Consider the following 22,468-nt stretch of genomic DNA (forward strand, 5'->3'; position numbering starts at 1 on the left):
GGGCTGGGCATACTGCCTTGACGTGCAATGGCCCAAACTCTGCCAAGACCGAAACGATTAGAAAACGGCATAGGGTAGTGGTTCTCAAACTGGGGGGCGCCCGTCTTGTGGGGGCGTGAAAGCATCTGAAGGGGGAGCGGAGCTGCGGCCAACTGAGAAATTTTTTCGCGCTTCGTGAGATTTACATCAAATTCAAATTTCATGTATAGTCCGGAATTCATACAAGAAAATTCTCTCATCATCAGTCATAACCTTCCTTGCCATCAAATTATTGGTTGGGATTGCTAGCATTCTGGTTGTATTTTGTGATATGACGATAAGGGGAAAGCGAAATTTTTCAGCATCATATAGGGTAGGGTTACCATATTTTTGTGACATAAATTCCGGACACTCTTCAGCGCCCACTAGCGGATTTGAAAATGAGGTGTAACACATTGACCGTCAATATGACGTCACACTAGCAAAGCATTGCCCATCGACTGTATACACTATACAGGAATGGAGTGGAACATAGGTCAGGAATTGGGCCATCCATTGCTACTTACTAGGGTCTGCAATAGATTCCTCCACGGGTCTGATGAAATCATCTGGCAGGCCGTGTCTGGCCTGTCAGGATTGTGTTTGACAGCCCTGCTATACTGTTAGGTCGGTGCGGCTATCTGTTTATGTATGTTTTAATCAGGTCCGACAACATTTTTTCTCCCCCCTTCCGCCCAAAAAAGCACTGATCTTGGGCCCATCATAGGGTAGTCGATGTAACTTGTTGGGCACTTGCTACATGCATTTGGCTGCTAAATTTTATGTATGAATTCTGTCAATAATATTGATTCTTCCATATATTGGGCTACTATAAAATGCACCAGCAGGTTGCACATCCGGTGATATCCAACCTTTTATGGTCGCGACCTCATTTCCCACTTGAAAATGTTCCGTGGCAAAGCTCAAAACCCAATAAGCTGATCACTAAAAAAATTCAGCTTGCCCAAACTTACTCACGGCCTAGGAAGCAGATTACGTCCAACATCATCGCGATCCCCAGATACAGGCGAACGACCCCAAAATTTGGAACCAGGCCTTAATCTACTCTAGGAATATACCGTTAGCTTATAATTGCGATTACAATCAGACTTATTTCAGTAAATGGTGGTTATTTATATTTATTTTGATTGCATTTTTGGCGAGGGTGGTGCCTGATGCCCATACTAATATCATTATACGTTGCATTAACTCGTGCGCGGCGCGAAGAACAATTTTGAATTGGATTAATCTGCTTGAAAATAATATTGTTTATGTGATTTACGAAAAACTTTTGAGCCTGCTTCAAGCCTTCAGAATTCCGGACATTTAGTCATATTTTAGAAATTCCTCCCGGACGCGGATTTTTCAGTGAAATTCCGGACATGTCCGGGAAATTCCGGGCGTATGGCAACCCTAATATAGGGGGCGTGTCTAAAAAAGTTTGAGAACCACTGGCTTATAGGGCTTCCCCACAAGGTCAAGCTTATAACGTGAAGATGGTCTTTCAGCTAGTAACGTATCTCGCTAGCCCCAATATCGATTCCTTAGTCGCTGAAAAGCGTTTCCAGATATCGTGCACAGCTCAGAGTTCAAAATAAAATGAAATTGATGATATTGATTTTTGTTGTATTTGTATTCCTTTGATAAAATATTACTTCTTTTGTGGTCACTATGCCCATTGCCTATGTTAGGTAGCACGGCGTTGCAGTGTTTGGGATCAAGTCACTACCTTCGAGTCACTGCACATTTTGACTCGAGTCTAGTCAAGTCAAACGATTTTCGAAAGTGACTCGAGTCAAGTCAAGTCATCCGATTTTTGGAGGTGACTCGAGTCAAATCAAATCACGAGTCAAGTGACAATTCAGGTCAAGTTGCCTTTTCGAAGTGTGGGGCATGATTACGTCATTGCATTTTTCTAGCTGTCTGAAATACAGATTGAGTAGTCATTGATTCTGAATCGATAAACGAATGCAGAGTTAAATATACACGCTGTATCGCTCACATATATGTAGAACTGTTAAACTACGTAAGTAATTGCATAGCCTCAGTGTATAGTTCGCAGCAGAATAGAGAAACCAATTGATATGATACAATTCGACCATGCGCTATATTCGAATTCAATATCAATAAAACAAGAGGCTTGGTTAAGGTAAGAACAGAAATAGACATTTTGCTGTTAAATTACTTAAATTACTTTACTACTATACTAGTTTATGACAACGTATAAGCTGTTAGCTTCGATCACCTCGTTTGCGGTCAATTTATTTGCGAGAGAACAATGGCGGCTCATCGATTCATTGAATGATAGCTCACTCTCACGGGTTACGTCAGCGTTTCGCGAACAATTCGACCATATGCAAGATACAGTGATTTTTGTCGACACCGATTACTTGATGACTTGAAATTGACTCGTGAATTTTGCTCCGAGTCACGAGTCAATCCACATTTCTGATACGCCGAGTCAAGTCAAGTCATTTTAGCAAAGTGACTCGAGTCAAGTCAAGTCATACGAAAAAAGTGACTCGAGTCAAGTCATGACTCGAGTCATCCCAACACTGCGGCGTTGTACTGACGTTGAGTTTTAAAACGTGGTTGCCTGGTTTATATCGATACTGAATACATGCGGCCCGCGGCCGCTACGAAATTTGAAAAGTGGCCCGCGACCTGTTTTGAGTTGGCGACCCCTGCTCTATAGCTTTGACAGGCTGGCGATTGCACACTAGGGTTATGACTAGAAAAAAAAGATTCGCCTGTAGCAGGAATTGATGAGCATTTTGGTATAAATTTAAAAAAATATAATCATTTTAATCAAATCGAAAAAAATGTCCCGCACAAACCAACTTCAATTTTCGACATTGGTCCAAATATAGAAAAAATTTACAATTCAAAGGTATTCTTTGCTACAAATTTAATCTTCGTATATATGTTTTTTTGTACTTCTGGTTAAGTTCATCCATCAATTTGACTTCTCTTTCTGTTATTATGTTAGTGCCAGGGACATCTACAACGGAAATATCCGACTTCCAACGGGATTTTAAGGCACTTTATCGCTGCAGGACATTCGAGCGCAAAAATAACGGCAAATATAATCTTTGGTATACTCTAGAGCCCGATCGATATTGGATTTATGGGTCGATACCGATAAAACCTATATCTCACACCTTGACCGATAACCCCAATACATTCAGCCGATATTCAAAAGAAGTTGGATATAGGCTACATAAGCACATTTTCAAAGCTTCAGAGCATTTATTTGAACATCTTTACAGCCATTGTTATATTTGCACATGAAATAAACTAGAAAGGCTACATCTGGACACGTGTTAAGTGTAAGCTTGTGACATATATCAATATTCTCGATCTAGCGGTCAAAGATTATAGTTTTCTGACTTCCTACCGCTACCGCCATGTTGTGACATTAAGAGAATTGCCGATCATTTTTCAGCGTCAATGGCTGATACCGATAATTCTGTCGGAGTGTGATATCGTCCCGATATTATCGGCGAACCGATAAACGGTCGAGCTCCAGTATATTCCATCTAAAGACATCTAGTTAGAATACCAGGCTTCCTGACACGCATTTGCGAGGAATAAGCATGATATCTCAAGAGTTACTCTCCATCTGGGGACTTGGAAGTACGGAATTATAGCCCTTGAGCTCCATCGCGCATTGCGTAGAGATGGAAGTTTATGCCATTTGATTAGTGGTAATCTAATATTTTCTCTGAAAGAGCGGCATGCTCTGCACAGCACATAGATAAACTTAAAATCATCCCTCCATCCTCGGTTTTCTAATATTTTCATTTGAAATCCTGGCTTGATGGATTTTACCAAATTTTTAATAGTATTTTACCATATCATCTCCAAATTTCTAGCAGAGAGTTGGATTTGTTGGGGATGTTGGATTGAAAAACTCTGATATATGCTTTAAGAATCGATAATATTATGTTGGCAACCAATGTATTGTGGTTTATGAAAACCCTTGCTCATCACTGCAATTTGCAGTTTCACAACAACGCCATTCCGCCGCCCAGTATCAACAGATGCTGAGTCACATGTGATATGGCATTTTCAAATTTTCATCATATTCTTCTAATCGGTTTTCTAGACCGCTGAAAATATGTTGAGTTGTTCTACTTTCGCCTTTCTGAACAACCAGTTCGATTTGTGTCAGACAAATTGAAATTATACGATCTATACAGTCTACATCTAAAATTGAAATTAATAATTATTTAATAATTATTTAATTTTGACTGTAAGCAAGAAAACGATCGGAATAATTCAATATGAGCGATCAAAATTTACCAAAATACTATTTTAAATCTTCGCAATTGGAAATGTGTCAGTTAAATTCAAATCAGTCGGTATATATATTATATAGTCTGAATCTTAAAAAAAGCCTATCCTTCATACCGTGAAAACTGGAAAATTTTTGTGCGGGAGGTTTTTGTTTAACCAGTCTTAACTTTTGGTAATTTTGCAATCAGGACACAAAAGTTCATCGTTTGTGACTACAGGGCACACAAAATTTTGAATTTTTTTTTCTAGTCATAACCCTATTGCACACACATGTACGTACATGCACAATGCACAGCACGGTGCACAGGCACAACTAAAAAACGCTGGAATGCGACGCCAGCGACAGCAAGGATGACAAAAAACGATTTCGGGAGCAGACATGGGGTAATCGCGATTAGTAATCGTAATCGATTACGACGATTACAGCATTTTCAAGTAATCGTAATCGCAATCGATTACATTCCAGAAAATTCAGAAGTAATCGTAATCGTAATCGACTACTTCCAATATTCAATCGATTTCTTTGTGAAAGAACGATTACTTTTTATTTGTACGGGACTATGACATAAACTGAACATTCGTGAACAAGGACGAGGTATTATACCAGTTAGCAGGCCGTGTTATTTTTGGCATATGCCAAAACTGCCAAAAATAACTTATTTTTGGCATTTTTCGATTTTTATTTTTGGCAGTTTTGGCATCGTCCTCTAAATAGATAGTTTCAGCCTCGAATTAGTCACAAAAACGCTTTATTTGGGCTACTTTGTCAAAAGACACCACAAAATGTGCAGCATCCACGTATAATCAGTGCTAACAAACAATAAGAAGAAGAAAAAACCTAACGATTTCATAGGTTAATAATATCAAACGAAACCACAAAATGTGCAGTATCCGTCGGAATCAGTGCCAATAAGCAAAAAAAAAAGAAAATCCTATCAAACACGCTCAACAGCTGATTGTTACAGCTGTTGAATAGACTTAAATCGTTTGCACTGTAACAGTGCTTCCAAACTCAGGTCAGTTAAGTTTCTCCTAAATTCATTTCTCGCCCAGCGAATTTGGGAAATATCGGCTTCAAAAGTAGCCGTTGAGGGAAAGAATGTTGCCAGTCATCCACAAAAGGTTTTTAGAGCTTCAAAATCTTTGGAGGGCCGAACCGGCTTCCATGCATCATGAAAAGAGATCACTTCGCCAGTGCCATCGACCTCATCGCGGAAAGAATTTTCTTCCCGATCCTTTTCCAGGAGTTTCCTGAACACACTCTATTTAGTAGCCCGACAATCATTTCTCCTTCAGTCTACCGATGTATTTTCGGAGGATTTTTGTCACTTCAGGTGGCTTTAATATTACCAACTCACATGGAAGAGTCCTGGGAAGGTTAGCTTGTTAAAGAACATTGACGCAACAAGACTGTCTGGCAAAACGAGACTATGCAGCTCAGAAATAGCCAGACAGTTTGTTGCGTCACAATGTTCAACTCGATCACAATGCAAAAATCGTGGTTGATTTTGGGGGTTCCAGTTCCATGAGCAGAATGTAATTTATATTTAAATAATCAGTACTGCGGCAGCTTCTCATTGATACCCGTTTTATCAAATTTAGCGCTCGACAAGCCGGTCAAAAATGGTCGTAAAATTGCCTTCGGACAAATGGAAAGTATGACGTAAACCAAATACAGTCAGCAGTTCAATCTCGCCGTGCCCAGACCATTTAGGACACCATGCTTTCACCCCTAATGGGTGGGCTGGACCCAGATTAAGAAACCTGCCTTTCACAAACGCTCTTCTCGCTTGTAGCGCGGTCCTGTTAACACAACACCATGAACGAAATACACTATTTGGCAGGCCGTGTTATTTTTGGCATATGCCAAAAATTGCTTATTTTTGGCATTTTCAAATTTTTATTTTTGGCAGTTTTGGCATCTGGCTCCTGAAATGCCAAAAATAACACGGCCTGCCAGTTAGTGATAGCACAAACGTCAGATTTTCAAATGCCACTGCTCATTATTACGTCAGAGCTGACCTATTAGCTTTTGCTCGTCATTGCGTAAGAAGTATACAGCTATCCACACATACTGAATAGATATTCGATGTACATTAGTGTGATCGTAAGAACACTCACCGTGCTGTATATCAGGTTATCAATTCATTACAGACGCCACTACCCCGCAGCAGGATAATTAATCACCACTCTCCCTTGTTTAAAATAGTAACTTTTGTATTGATGTTTGTTTATGCTTAGTTAAACGCACTTTTACCGTTGCTGCTTGAGTGCTTGGCGAGCAGTAGGCCTATGTAGTCCGAACGTACACTGGACAAAGGTTTGAAATATCTTAGCCTACTCGTCAAATAATACATTACGGTTTCCACCACGAAGCATTAAAAATCAACTGCTGCTGATATATATCATAACCCACCGTTTCTCGTAATATCCGCTTGCATTACATTATCTGTATTAAGTTGAAGGCAGAATTTTATGTTCACTTTCTCTTATTCTGATATGATTCTGCTTGAAAAGTGCGCCAATCGTTATTCCATAATTCTTTACTCAACATTTGGACCTGCAGTCATAGCCATCGGCTTATATACAATGTTAGCGTGGCTTGCAGCTAGAATGAGGACAAAAACAGCAAATCGTCCCCCACTCCAAACGCTGGTCTTGGGCCCCCATTGGGAAGTTAATTTTCAAGTTGAAGATTTAATTTCGTCAATATTATTGGTAATTGCATTATATTACTATTCATTTTTAATCCTCTCTCAGTCTCCGATGATCAGATTTACCTGAAGAGCTGGGAGCACGTAATTCATAATTATAATAGGACTACCGCATTTTGGAATCGGGAGAAGAGGACACTTTTTCAAAATTTTCAAACTTAGAATACCTGTGGAAAATACTGAAAATGGTAAATTTGTTCCACTTCTAGTCGGTTGACTAAAACAAAAGTCAACTTTCGCTCGGCTCGGCTCCCTAAATACCCGCCTGAGCGTTAATTCAGTGCAATTTTATGGTATCTAGGTCCAATTTTAACTAAAATTCTAAAAAAAGAGGACAAAATCTCAAAAAGGAAGACATTTGGACATTTAGTCTATAATTTGTGTTGGTTTACGGAATACTTTTGAGTCCCCTTCGAGATCGCTCCCCACCCTATTAGGAAATTTGGGGTGCGGCAGGACCTGGCAAGAATGCAAATCGTTGAGTGCGATATATCGTCCAATATAAAATGCGCAATGGGTACTTTATGACGTAACAATCAAATGTCGCATGTTTGTTAAAGAAAGTTGTTATCTCATTAGGCCTTTGCAGCGCAGTCCATATATTGTCTTCCAATATAACTTCTAAGTCGCAAAATAAATGTAATCGTGAGTAATCGAGATTACTTTTCCAATGTAATCGTAATCGTAATCGACTACTTCCTGATTTTGCTGTAATCGTAATCGTAATCGTAATCGCGTCATTCAGAAGTAATCGTAATCGCAATCGATTACATTCACGAAGTAATCACCCCATGTCTGTTCGGGAGTCGAGTCGGAAAAATGACCTATTTTTAGTCAACACAGCAGTATTTCTAGTAAAAATCCACAAATTACTTATTACCTCGTCTGAATTAATATGTTTTGTGATTTGGTAAAGTGTGTCCTCTTTTCTGGACCTCAAAATATGGTAGCCCTATTATAGCAGGGCTGGTTGCGGAGTGGGTATGATCAAGACCATTTCGTGGACAGAACCTGGCCAGATTCTTTGATGGCAGTGCAGCAGAGATGAGCATGGATTTGGACTAGGGTCTGAAAAAACCGGATTTGTGAAGTTTTGTCGGATTGGTTTAGTATTCGAGATTTTTTTATTGAATGAATTAGGATTTGGATCGGATTCACCCAATTTCTGGGAGATTGATATGTCGTGTGGCGAATGGTGACAAGCTTTATTCGGATCAGTTATTAATGTACTTACGCCATTCCCAACCTGGACAACAAAAGTTGGAACCACCACATTCTCAAATCTTCTGAAATTTGGTACATGCATAGATGAGTTAATTTAGAGCTCAAAGTTTATTTGAGGAAAATTGATCCCCGGGGTCAAAAGTAACTTCATTTTGAAAAATTGACGATTTTCTGCTCATTACTGCTCTGCAGCATTCCGGTTTATCAATGTAAAACTTAAAAAGGTGTAAACAGATGTTGGATTACAGTTGAAATTGGGCACTGGGTTTTCTGAGGGGCTAGTCTATTGGTCTATATTCCCATGTAGCATTGAATGCCATGCGGTGTAGTGTTAAAGGTTAAATTGAGGCGAAACTTGATCGATGGTATGAAATCGGTCAAGCGTAACACAATTTAGAATGCGAATTGAGCAAAACCTTATAAAAATGTTCAAGCGAGTAGGGTATCATATGCAAGCTGGTTACAAAGACAATTTTCCATAGCTCTTTCATTTTTTTTGGCTGTAAGGTGGTGAAGTTGCAGTCTCTAGAGTACACTGCATTTGTACATGGAAATGCTTAAGTTTGGAATATGGTAGACCGATGTTCCTATACTTTTTGACTCGACACACCTTGTCAAGCTCAACTTATATTCATCACTACCCCTGAAGACTATATGTCATTTCCAACAACCTATTTGAAGCCAAAAGCTGTTCCTTGGGTATATATTAATGAGAATAGCTACCCATTGCTTCCACCGTTTACCCGTCCGCTGTAGGTTAGTTATCTATAGTTAGATCAAAGCGTCATTGAATTCATGATTGATGAGCTGTAAGAGCTTCTAGCATGCATTTTGACGTTGCGTTTTGCGGACCGTTTGAACGGGATGTCTCGACGATAGGATACTCGTTCGTATAAGTCACTTTTCATCAGAGGTGGTCAAAGTAGTCAAGAAAGCTACTCAAGTAGAAGTAGAAGTAGCGACGAAAAAAATCTACTCAAGTACGAGTAGAAGTACTTATTCCATAAAACTACTTGAAGTAGAAGTAGAATTGACTGACTTTTAAAGTACTCAAGTAAGTAAGTAGTTGTGAAAACGATCCTAATTCGTTCACATGGATTGTGAAAAGGTGCAAATTGAGCTATGCGAAAGGTGACGAGCTTGATTCATATTGATGCATACCAACAGGTATCCAATTTTCGATAGCATAAGCAATCATTCCCATCATGATAGTATTGATATGGAAATGCGATACTAAACCTCTGTTTTCTCGAACAGCACGTTTTAGAAAATAGCATGGTACGGCGCCATCCCCCATATTATAAGGCCCGTATAGTTTAGTCGAATAGCAATACGTAGAAGTTATATAGGATACGGTGTAAACACTTTGCGCGATTAGTAAACGTTAATAAAAATATGGTGGACCGTAAAAATGCCATATTGTGTAGCTTTATTTTCGGAAATTAAAGGCATTACTACACTTGCTTTTATACTTCAACAGGTATGTTATCCGGACAAAAGAACTGATATTAATTAGAACTCAAAGTATATGATACTGGGAATTAAAAGTGAAATATAAATACTACTTCTAAAAGTGAAACGCTATTTCATGCCTTTAGTCCAGAAGGTTTCAAAAATGGTATGCTAAAACAACACTAAAAAAAAGTCAGAGTCTACTTTTCCAGATTAGGACACGCCATGGACATGCTAGATTACGATATGACAAGTAAACGCTAGATTGCGAAACAACAGTTTCAAACGTTATGATGAGCCATATATAGGCCTACTGTGATGAATTATTTCATATGGGCGAAGGGCGACAATATGGTGTATACGAAAGCACGCCAACCCGCTACCTAAATTATATTCACCGATACTTTCGTGAAATCATACTGGTCACTCCGTAGCCACTGCGCGGGAAGCGCGACGAAAATTCTTGGCTTTACTCAACTTTTCTGAAAATTAAATGTTGATACACCGTGAGAACAGCCCCGAAATTTCTCAGGCTATCTTACTGATTGGGAGATTGAACTACTTCTACTTGACAAACTGAAAATAGCGAAAAGTAAGTAAGTAGATCACAAAATATTGCGAAATAGAAGTAGAAGTAGCAGTAGGGAAAATCGGATCTAATTGAGTAAGTACCAGAAGTAGAGGAAAACTACTTGAGTACTTCGAAAAAGTAGAAGTACTTCGTTACTGACCACCTCTGCTTTTCGTACACGTATGAATACAGAATTCGTATGTTCCGGATCCTTAATTCGCTTGCAATGCGACTCAGAAATGCCGATACCTGATACTTTATTCCAATCAAGGCTACGATATTGCATTTTTGCTGGCGTAGGCCTACTCCAAGCAAGAAGGCACTTTAGGATAGGCACTCGAAAGACTACGATAGCCCGGCCCGGTATCATTGTCAAGGGCCTGCATGTGCGACTGACAAAACGCTTCTCAAATTATCTGATTCATCAAGATGAGATAATTCTAGAAATTTCCAAGTTCCATTGCTTTCATAGTCCCGCAAAATTCAACGACTTCTTATTTTAGGAATTTAATGCACTAAGTCGAACACACCTCACCTCACATGTCGGGTGCTCTCGTTGTTCCATATGATCAGCACGTTCTATCAAGTATAACGAGCCACGATTGAGAAACGGTATTCGTAGGGTTACAATACTCCTCTTTTTTGACTTTTTTGAAAGTGTCCTGGGAGGACGATCAAAATGTCATCTTTTTTGAAAATTATGGTTAAATGTATGTGAAAGTTGGATGAAATCAGCACTCAAGCAACGGTCCCGCGGTACTTTCGGGAGTTGAGCCAGTAAGACGACCTTTTTTTAGTCAACCAACGAAAAACCACATAACAAGTGGGTATTTCAGGAATTGAGTTGGAAGGATGACCTTTTTTCTTTTTTAGTCAACACTACTAAATTCCAGTATAAAGTGGGTAGATTTAGAGTCGAATGAAAGTGATGACCGGGAGTAAATATACCAACTTTTCCGGATTTCTCTCCGGTATGGTAAGTCTAAAACTTTTGAAAAACTATCCTCTTTTCCGATTCCTAAAATATGGTAACCCTATCTAGGGTTACCATGAGTCCTCCTTTAGGAGGATTTGTCCTCCTTTTTCAGGAATTTGAAAATTTCCTCCGAGGACGCCTAAATGCCCTCCTTTTTAACAATTCGTCCTCCTTTACAGCTTTTACATCTAGGATAATGGACAGAGTCAACTGAAAATCGGCATAAGTGATGCTATAAATAGGTAATAAGAATGTTCGAGAGGGTCATTCACGAGTCGAATGAAAGAGATGACCTTTTTTTAGTCAACACCACAAAATTTGCAGTAAATATTGCAAATCGGCTGGTTTCAGTCCTCATCAACTAACTCTTATGATTTGGTTAAAGTTTCCTCCTTTTTCGGTTCCAAAGTACGGTAACCCTATTTTAGCTCAATGCGTAGGCATAATTATATTCACTTTTAACTTGCTCTTGAAAAGTCTCTATGGATCAATCACTGATAGACTGTGTCACGTGGACATGGATAATACCGATATAGTTTCATCAATGACTAAGTACACCTCTGGAACACTGGATGCACATAGCGATGCTAACGAGGCAGCTCTGTACCTAACAAACGTTTACGACGCAGCTCGCAAGGAACGATTCGAAGCTATTGCCCTTTGCGTGGAAAATGAGTTGGAAGCAGGCCGATCAAGAGCAGCCTGGAAAGCCATCGGTGAACTAGTTGTCTTCAAGAGGACCCGCGTGAAGGCCTGTACGGAAGACCTCGCAGCACACTTCGAGACCCTATCTACCACCGGACATCGATGTGCTCGTTGCACCGTCTTCACTAGCAGCAAATCCTCTAGCGATCAATACAACCCTGATCACGCTAGGTGAGATCAAGACAGCCATGCGTGCAGTACCACAATTCAAGGCGACCGGCACGGACGGCATCCCAACGGCTGCATACCCCTCGGGCGTTGCACCTGTGCTCCTCGACGTCATGAATGGCGTCCTCGAAGGCGGCCCGGTGCCCCCCGAGTGGCTCGAGAGCGAAATCGTCCCTATCTACAAGAAAGGCGCTGCGAGTGACCCAGCGAACTACAGAGGCATCTCCCTGATGCAGACCGCTGCCATGCTGTTCGACCGAGTACTACTCCTTCGCATACATGAGCAACTCTCTACCAAGCTCCTGAATGCTCAGGCAGAGCACATCCTGGCACTGCGCACAATCATTGACACCTGCCGCTCACACAAAAAGAATGTCGTGGCCGTCTTCGTTGATTTCGCAAAAGCCTTCGACTCGGTCTCGCGCCCAGCCATGGCGGGATCCTCAGATTCTATGGAATTCCTGAGGTGATAACGTACGCCATTATGGCCCTCTACACTGACACACGAGCGCGAGTCCGAACAGATGACGGCCCAAGCGGAGATTTCAACACTTCGGCTGGTGTGCTTCAAGGTGACACCCTGGCACCATTCTTGTTCGTGGTCATCCTTGACTTCGTGCTACGAACGGCCTTTCCGGATAATACGAACTTCTTTGAATGGCGGCCACGGCCAGGAACGCGCACGCGTACGACTCGCGAGGCAATCCACGTAGGTATTCTTGCCTACGCAGACGACCTAGCCTTGCTTGCCCCGAACACCGCATCGGCACAGCGCCTCATTAACCAGCTAGAGGCCGCCGCCGCTCTTGTTGGCCTCCAGATCAACGCCAAGAAGACTGAGGTTCCGGCCATACCAGCTCTACCGGAGAACGCAACACCAATTCAACTGGGAGAAATCGATCTCAAGTATGTAACGAGTTTTGTATACCTCGGTATTGACGTCACTGACTCTGGAAAAGCGCTCAAGGCGATGCGAGCAAAGGCCTGGAGCGCGGTTAAACGGCTACATAGCCGCTCTTCCATTCAAGTGCCTCAACCCAGCTCAAGACCCGTATCTTCCGTGCCACTGTCGAGCAGGTTCTTCTCTACGGAATAGAGGCACTCACGCTGACATAGAAGCTGGCTAAGACGCTCAACGCTAACTACGACGCACTCCTCCGCTATGCACTCGGCATTCACCATCCGGAGCATAGATCCACGAATGCATTGCGAGAACTCACAGGAACGGTCCCATGCCGTCTAATCCTACTGGCAGCTGAACGACGCTTCCGCCTAATCGGCCATCTAGCGCGGCATCAAGACGAGCAACCAGCCGCCACCATCATCAATCACATTCCCACGGAGCCATGGCGCAGAGGGGGCTGGAATCGGAAAACATGGCGCTCGACAATGGAGACTGATCTAGCGCAACGCGGGCTGTCGCTTGAAGACGCCCACGACCGCCTACGTTGGAGACGCTTAACACGAGCCCAAAACTGATTATCTCGATGTTCTTTTGTATTCTGTTTTCTTTTGCCCTTTTTATTTTATCTAATTGAAAAGTCGATATATATATATTCATCAATGAACTTTGAACATACATATGGTGCAAAAGGCCTCAGTTGCCAAGAAGCACCACCTACGCATCAGTGCGTACCATATATATAGGCCTACATTCCGTTCTTTCCTCGATTTTTCTTTGCTGGGTAGATCTAGATATGTTTTCATTCTATATTGAATATTAAGCCTCTCGTGATAGGTAGTTAAGGATTTGATGCAAACCTGTCAGCAAGCATTTTTAATTGTAATCACAAGTGGTATTATCATCTGTATGAATGTAGGTAGGCTAATTTTGCACGAATATCGAATCGACTATTGAGATTAGATATTGCAGAAGCAATCGATTATGTATTGGATTGGTTTGGTTTATTTCACACATACAACAGTGGTGTTTATCGCCTATAAAGGTCATGTACACCACGACAATGATATTAGTAATGTTCAGGTTCTTTGCTTTTCGTATTCATTCCGGACGACTTTCACACTCGCGCGCTTCCAGCTTCAGTCTCTCTCTCTTTCATGCATCCGGACTTTTCTTTACTGCCGACTTCAGTAGGGGTCTCAGCTTTCCCGTGGCCACTTACTGGCCACAGATTTTTTTGTGGCCGGCCACGAATTTCTCGTGGCCGGCCATGAAAATGCATTGTCTCGTGGCCGGCCACAGTGAATTTCATGGCCGGCCATGAGAATTCATCGTGGCCGGCCACGAGTTCATGGCCAGTTCGTGATTTTGGCACATCTAGTTGGATCAAAATCCGCCCTTTGCATCCAATTTGACAATAGTCAACTAGATCTTCTTCATTTACAATACGAACTTGCTGGCGGCAAGGTTTGTATAGACGACTTCCACTATATTATCGCACGTACATAAGTTACATTACCACTTTATTGAGTAGTTTAGGGATGGGTTCAAAATTTGCACGGCTTTACACGTGTTACCATCTCTGTTCGCTGTAGAAATGAATTTAATTCCCACTGACTATTGAAAAAGTACTCTGGGACGGTGCGTTGTAAACTAACACCGAAACATACGTTCCTTGAACTTTCTAGAATCTAGATATATATTTGATAGAGTAATGTATGAGCGTACTGCGTACATCTTATTGCTCGGTCAGACAAACGTCTTTACATTAAAACTGGTGTCCACACAGCTTCCACGCCAGGCGATCAACGCAATGGGATTGCGTGAAAGATAAAACCGTGGTGCAGACTCGATATAGCCTTGCAGTTTCTTCGCATCTCCGTCGCCCAAGCCCATTAGCGATGGAAACGTAGATAATCTGACTCCCTGCCCCTCCTTCGTTTTTTACATAAAGAAGCCGTCATATTTTGCTACAAAAAGTTTGTTTATTCCGTTACCAATTTCACAAAATCTGTAGCAATTGAAGATATGATTACAATCATTCACAATTCATATACAAGTAGTTGCATGAATGCAATGTGTCCGGTACATGCTTTTCACAGAAAACACCCAGGGGCACGAGAGATCGGATGCACTTTGCACGGCGATAAGTATTTGCACCGCATTCAAATGTCGAATTATAATGAATGATTGGGACTTGTCTGTGTCATCAAGATTGTTCGCTGAATTGCACATTGTTCCCTGCATCAACCACAAATATATCATGCCTATTGGTCAATTCGCAGGCTTGACATGAGCATTTTTTCGTCGATCGATGGCGCTGCATTTGATGTCGCATCGATCGATGCTGCTGCCTTAGATGACGCAAAGTATCTGAAGTTATCTATTATTATAACAGTAATTTAATTATATAGCAGGCACATTTACGTCCTAAGCCCACCACATCGGTTAGCAGCTTGATCTAACAACGACATGCGATACAAAACGATCCTTGCACCCAAGTAATCAAGTATCCTCTGGCATACACGGCATCGTTAGTGACTGCGACATGCATCTCATTCGTATTTGCTTCAGCCTGGAAGAACGGCACCTAGGTGGATATACAATATACATTATACATACAAATTATATAGGATCGAAAACGTGACCAAAATCAAATTTCTGGGAACAAAGCCCCACATTTAACCAATATTACCGGCAGGTTAGGCTACATCGTTGTCTTTATTCTACATCCACAGCACATCTGCAGTGTGTCAAGTTCACGTGCTGCTACAGCATAGAAATATTCTTAGATGCATCGACACAATTCTCATCGTGCAAATGAGTGCAAGCTCCATTGATGTTGAGGATCTCGAACGTCGTATGTATTGTATAGCAGTACGATAATCAAATATGTATATAACCGCATATCGCGGAATTATCATAGACCTGATACAGAGAGGAAGGATTGTATCAGCCTGGCATTATCAAATTCACAGCTATTCAGCTATACGAAGGATAACAAACTATGGAATTGTTTGCAACTACATGTCCTATACCGTTGGAAAGACATATCAGATCGGGGGAAGCACCGGGGAAGCACCGGCCACAGCGAGCAGCGAGCTGCTCTGTGGCCGGCCACAGAATGTTATGTGGATTTCACAGCTTTTCTGGAACTTGAAACAGTATTTTCTACATATTCTTGGTTCTTTGATTCCCTAATTGTTTCGTTCGGGTACTTTCATTACGGTATTTAGTATTGAAACAAGAAAACAGGTAAAATGACCGCATATTGACCGATCCAGTATCTCGATGGAACAGATTATGCATTCAAAAAGGTAATAGTCGAGTCTACTTAAGCGTAAATCGAAAATCGGCAGTGACTTAAGACAAATTCCCAGTACAGTATTGTATTATTCATAAATTCATCAGGGCAATCCACGAAAGATTTTAAACTGCCCCTACAAACATCATTAAACTGAGGCATGATCAAATATATATGTATTACTTATTCGCATCGCAGACTCATCATAAACGATAAACATGGTTGAAAAATGAAGGCCATTATCATCATCATATTGTTTAATCGTCGGTTTGCATATTTACAAAATAAAACCAACTATACAATCGATTGCAACTGCACAATGCACATTGCACATCTTAAGGTTGAAAATCAATATCAGAACGGGGGAAGCACCGGCCACAGCGAGCTCTGATCTGTTCTGTGGCCGGCCACAGAATGTCATGTGAATCTCACAGCTTTTGGGGAACTTATAGAGATTTTCTGACAGATATCTGGTATACATTGTTTTTTCCAATTCTATGCAGTTGCATACGATTAGCTGTGACGAGTGTCAGCCGAATATTTTGGTATATTTCTATAAAAAAGATATAAATCAACACTTACCATAGTTACCAGTTTTGATAATGTCTTCATCACTTCTAGCTTTCTATACCATTATTTCCTGTTTCATTTAGAGGATATCCCCCTTTTTAATGCATTCTTTACATCATTTTTTGTGTTTTTAATTGATATATAGAGACTATTACAGATCGTTTCATCTTCTTCCTATCGTTTCATTGTATCGCTATTCATCTGGTATTTCAGGTGAAAATGCATATAAACTGAGCTAAACTCTCGCTCTCACCTAGTTCTATTTACTGTACGCCCATAATAGAACATAATTGATCATGCATTTGACCACGATTGGGCCACATACAGTACTTATCATCGATACTAACTTGATATATTGCAGCCGGCCATGAAATTTGGCTATGGCCGGCCATGAAATTTAGTCATGGCCGGCCATGACAATGAGTTTGACATGGCCGGCCATGAAATTTCAGTATGGCCGGCCACGAAATTTCCATGAAAATTACCATGGCCGGCCACAGAATAGCACTTTTCATGGCCGGCCACGAAATTATCCGTGGCCAGTAAGTGGCCACGGGAATGCTGAAAGTCCGTCTCGCCGACTTTGTACTGGCGCGGCTCACCATCATACTGGGCTTTTTGAGACACTGCTATTGCAGTGAGGTTAGCGATGAGGAGCCCAGATAAACTTCCGACACATAGAAGTTGGGTCGAACCGGGATTCGAACCACAGCCATTGGTGTCGTGACGCTGGCGCTTAACCAACTGCGCCACTCGCTTCCCATGTATTGGATTAATTCGCTCTCAAAGACCGTTATCAATTCGGTTTTCATTCACGCTGTTGGTACAAAGTGACTACTGCACTTTTTGTGATTTTCGTTTGATAGGAAAAGCTAAATTAAAGCGTTTTACATGTTAATTCTGATATACAAGTATGAATTCATCACGATGGCAAAACTGCCAAAAATAAAACCTGAAAAATACCTAAAATAAGCTAGTATTGGCATATGCCAAAAATAATCATGCATTCCGATCAGTAGTCGCATTGTGACTGTTACAGTACGCGTGTACAAAAAGTTTGGGGAGCACTGCACTAAGGTAAGTGTTTGAACGACTATTCCAAGTCGTTTCGACTCCTATCTTTCCATTGTATCACAATCTTGCGGTAATTTGAACTGATGGCAATGGATGATAATAACGACGATGACTACGTGGGATCTTATTGGACCACGGCACTACGCTCTAAATATGATGTGGTCTCAAATTAAAGTTGGCAGTGTGAGGAATTTTGGCAGCAGGTATTTTCATTGAAAAGCCGCCGTATTCAAACAGCGAGCCGGACCGTTCCACTCCCTCTATATTTGTGGTATCGAGGTCACGTCACATCGTTTCTTAATCCAGTGACTAGTTTCTACTCCCTAGCACGCGTCCCTTCACTATTGCGCTGCCTGGACGCAGTCAAGACAGAGAAGGAATTTTAGATAGTTGTCACTTTCCAGTCGATATTATTCAGGAACTCTGAACTATAAAGGAACCACGGCGATTTAGTTGCGGTAAGTAAGTGTACGTATTTGTCTTAGTCATTGGTTTATTAGCAATTTATATCAGTTCAATACACCACAAAAATGCGATACAATGAAAAGATAGGAAGGTGTCGAAGCGACTTGGAGAAGTCTATGGAATAAGACACCCACCTTGGCCTAGGCGATGTAAAGAGAAGGCATGCACACTGAATGAAAAGTAAAGAAGCAAGTATAGAAAAAGCAAGCGACAAAAAAGGGGTGGCATGTCATGGAGGGCGAGATCGATAAGCCAGGTCGTGGTCCAGTAATTTAGGGCTCCGTAAGGGAGATCAACCAAATTTATGGGGGCGTAGGCCTCCAGAACCCCCTTCGATGACGGACAATGTCACCAGTATGCATATGGTGTACAAAAACTAACACATGGTATCCGTAGCGAAATAAGTCCGGTGTGCATTGCGCGATTCACGTACGAGCAGTGTATAGGTAACGACGAACACCAGACAAATCTTATTTATATTGACTTGTCGCTTATTACCTATTGAAATCACAAGTGTTAATGCTATGAAAAACCAGCGTGTATTCGTTGTCTATCGTCGCGAAAGTTTTTATTTTCAAATTCACGATTGAATATTGTAAATTATATTGGTAATTGCATTTGCATATATTTTTATCAATCTTATTTATAATCTCTCAGCCCACGTGACCAGATTTACTGGTATAGCTGATGTGAGAGGTATCTCCCAAATTTCGGGTACGTAACTTAATTATCACGCATCTTTTGCCGCGGGCCCATTGTTATTAACCTTATTAAATGTTGTTATTTTGTGACCTGAAGGATTTTCGCTGTAGTCAATTGGAATTTCTCATACGCGATCAGTGGGTGTATATCTCCCCCCAGTGGGCGATTTCGAGAAACAATGGGCGAAAATGTTAGAACGTCCATAGTGAGGTATATTTAATTAACAAGGCCAAAAGATCGATGTGGAGACGACATATTCTGCATATGACGCGAAAGCTGACTACAAAAAGGTTAACTCAACGGAAAGTAGATGCGGAAACCGGTTTTCCAAAATGACTTTATTTAGTCAATTCACCAGCGATCAGAGTTAGGTGAATAAATATTCCGTTGATATGTCCTCTTTTTCGGATCCGTAGATATGGGGAGTGCGAAAATTTGTGTTGAGCTTGATAAGTGGGCGACGAGTCGAAAAAGGCAGGTACACCAGTGGTTCTTAAACTTTTCAAAATAATTCACTTGGCTTTTTTTAAATGACTCACGTCCCCATACAAAATCAACACAAAACAACTTGTTTGATTTTGAGGTGTTAATATCAAAGGTGTAGCCGATTTTTTTGCGACTAGCTCTGCTATGTTTGGTTGTGTTTTCAGGGTTTTCAAAACGCAACTCTAATATTGCGAATCACATTCAACCCCCGATCAATCTAATCTTTGGGGGACGAATCCTCCAGATCCCTTCCAACGGGTCGGCCAAATATCATCACTACCATATACATGCGATTCACAAACGCGAAGTAATATTTAAAATTGAATAGTTATGCACCAAAATACTCTACTTTATGTTGATTAATGATATAATGTTGGTTTAAAAATAAGTTGCCTGAAATTTTTTATGTTCCAAAAGTTTGTTTTTCCGGGTCGTTATGCATTTTGGAACGTGCTTCACGGTTCTCAAAAATTGCCTCACGGACCCCAGTTAGAGAACCACTGGGCTCTAGACAAAACTATAACAGATCAAAGGCCATTAATTCTGCCATCAGCAAACATCTATTAGATAATCCGATTTGTGCGAATAATTATCGAGATTCGGAGTCGACTTTTATCAAAATACACCAACCCAACTCTGTCAACAAAAGGAGTTCGTGTACCACCTGAAAATATTACATTGAACGCTCTCTCGTTTGAAATTTCATGCTGGTGACGTCATATTTTGTGATACGATTGTTGATATACAATGTTCTTTCCAATTCTCTACTAGTTGCTGACGATTACCCCTGACGAGTGTCAGCCGAAAATATTCGGGTTTATTTCAATATGAATATACCATACAAAACTATAAGGAAGACTTCTTTCATGAGACGAACACGATTCCAAATTGTCATTTCTTCACGATGGGGATCATGTGCCTCTGCAACACAGGGGGAGAGAGGGACGAAGACAAGCCTCCAACGCTTCGGCTACTGCTGGCAAGAATAAAATTAAGCTCGCCTGCATAGATGGCGGTGGATGTCACCACTATATATCAACTCCCCCGCATGCCGTGATTTTTCATATTTCCATCGATTCTTAAAAATCAGAAAATATTGTACCAAACAATAGGTTAGTCTTAGTTTTGCTGCTATCGTGATGTCCGTGAGTGCTAGTATATAGGAATTCAAGGAATTATTGAAAACCTCGATTACATCACACAAATAATTAATCGGGCAGACTCTACCGAGGTTCGCTTCTGAACGCGAACCTCTGAGTTAGTACGTTGTGAAATGCGAATTTAAAGTGAACACGAACAAATTACATCATGGTTCCATCATAAGGTTATAATTCTATGCCTTGCTTACTCAAAGCTCTAAAAACAACACTATTTTTCGATGGAACTAACTATAATCCTTCGACCAGCACCATTGGCTGGGCAGTCGAATATCGTTAGCTGTGAGGTCATAACAGTCTAAATGACTTTCAAAGCTCAAATACGTAACGTTTATGTGATCACATGCAAAATAACGTCAGTTGAAGACACTGTTTTTTGGTATTTTTCCACCAAATCTTTGTGATAATTCTGTGGGTCAATTATTATTTCACAGAAATGTCGCTTCCGCTAGCGTACGTACATGAAGACTTTGGTCACACTTTTTAGGTGCGGGGATCATTTCATGGTCTCTACGGCAAGAAGAAAGTACCGAAACTACCGAAAGTACCGAAAATTCTCGATGATAAAATAACTCGTATATAATGGCCCACTGGCCAAGGGGCGAATCGATTCGATTCGGATTAGAATCATTGAATCATTGTGCTCAGCCCCATTGCGCAATGGGGACAATATTGACCCGATTTCTTATATTCATATTAGCTACTAGAAGAAGAAGCTCGCCAGATATGAAGGAGGAACGGGGTATTTCAAATTGACCTATCGGATTCTCAATTTTCCTTTTATAATATACACGAATTAACAGAATTTGCATTTCACAAATTCATGTCTCGGGGCCTACAATAAGTATCGTAGGCCCCGCATCCGCATGTCTCTATATTATACCGCACGAGTCGCGTATACCGAAAATACCGGAAAGTGAATTCGACTTAATCTTATATTTCATCAACATTACGTCCTACCTAAATTGTTTGATTCGCGGCTAAGTAAACCATAAATATACAGTAAAATTTGTAATAAATCACCTAATTCATTGCTTCTGTGAAACCGCTGTGATGCTACAGTGGCGATCTAATCTACGTGAGACAGAGTAATTAAAGTTTAAAAGGTGGCAAATGATAGGACTTCGTTATGCAACTGATTGTAGATTTTGCGATAGCATCATAAAGAAAGATTCATGACATAGAGAATGGTGGGAGGGATTAGATAGCTTACAAAATATTGATATATGTTCGTAACTCGCGAGGGAATTAATGTTCCTCAGACATGATCAGTTTAAGCGCTGTATAGTAGGCTATGAACTGTGCATTGAGCAATTATGCATGTTATAACTACTGCTCTTCGAATGTCTGATTTGTGCGATCATAACACGAATATCTTTTTAAGGGTCATTATAAGTATAGGGAAGATGCGAACCTCTAAAAGGTCCCGGTCTGCGTGAACACAAACCTATACCGTTACGAAACGTCGCATTGCTAATTTCAAACACTAGGCTACATATCCGCAGGGTAAAATATATTTAATACTTGAATTCGAGGGACGGAAACAATTCTAAACCGCATTCTTGATCCCGCTCGTCTGGAATAAAATGAATCCAGATTAAAGTGTTTGAAATTTCGGCTCTTTTATCTCTCTATATTTAACCGCTTTTCGTCATTTGTGTACTGTACTCCCATGTCGGAGT

The 22,468-nt window shown here is 40.9% G+C and overlaps 1 protein-coding gene and 1 long non-coding RNA gene across 2 annotated transcripts in view; both read right to left on the reverse strand.

Moving 5' to 3' along the window:
• Positions 1-22,468, reverse strand: part of LOC145434183 (serrate RNA effector molecule homolog) — a 356,705-nt gene that overhangs the window by 118,880 nt on the left and 215,357 nt on the right. The gene's annotated exons all lie outside the window — the stretch shown is intronic.
• On the reverse strand, positions 14,994-16,862 carry LOC145434163 (uncharacterized). The gene is made up of 2 exons (XR_013913286.1): positions 15,724-16,862; positions 14,994-15,618 (listed from the first exon to the last, which is right to left on the reverse strand). It is a non-coding gene; the product is annotated as an uncharacterized LOC145434163 (long non-coding RNA).

Source organism: Botryllus schlosseri, chromosome 2, assembly GCF_051294905.1.
Source record: "Botryllus schlosseri isolate E-star chromosome 2, Bs_hap1, whole genome shotgun sequence".
NCBI classification, from domain to species: Eukaryota; Metazoa; Chordata; class Ascidiacea; order Stolidobranchia; family Styelidae; genus Botryllus; species Botryllus schlosseri.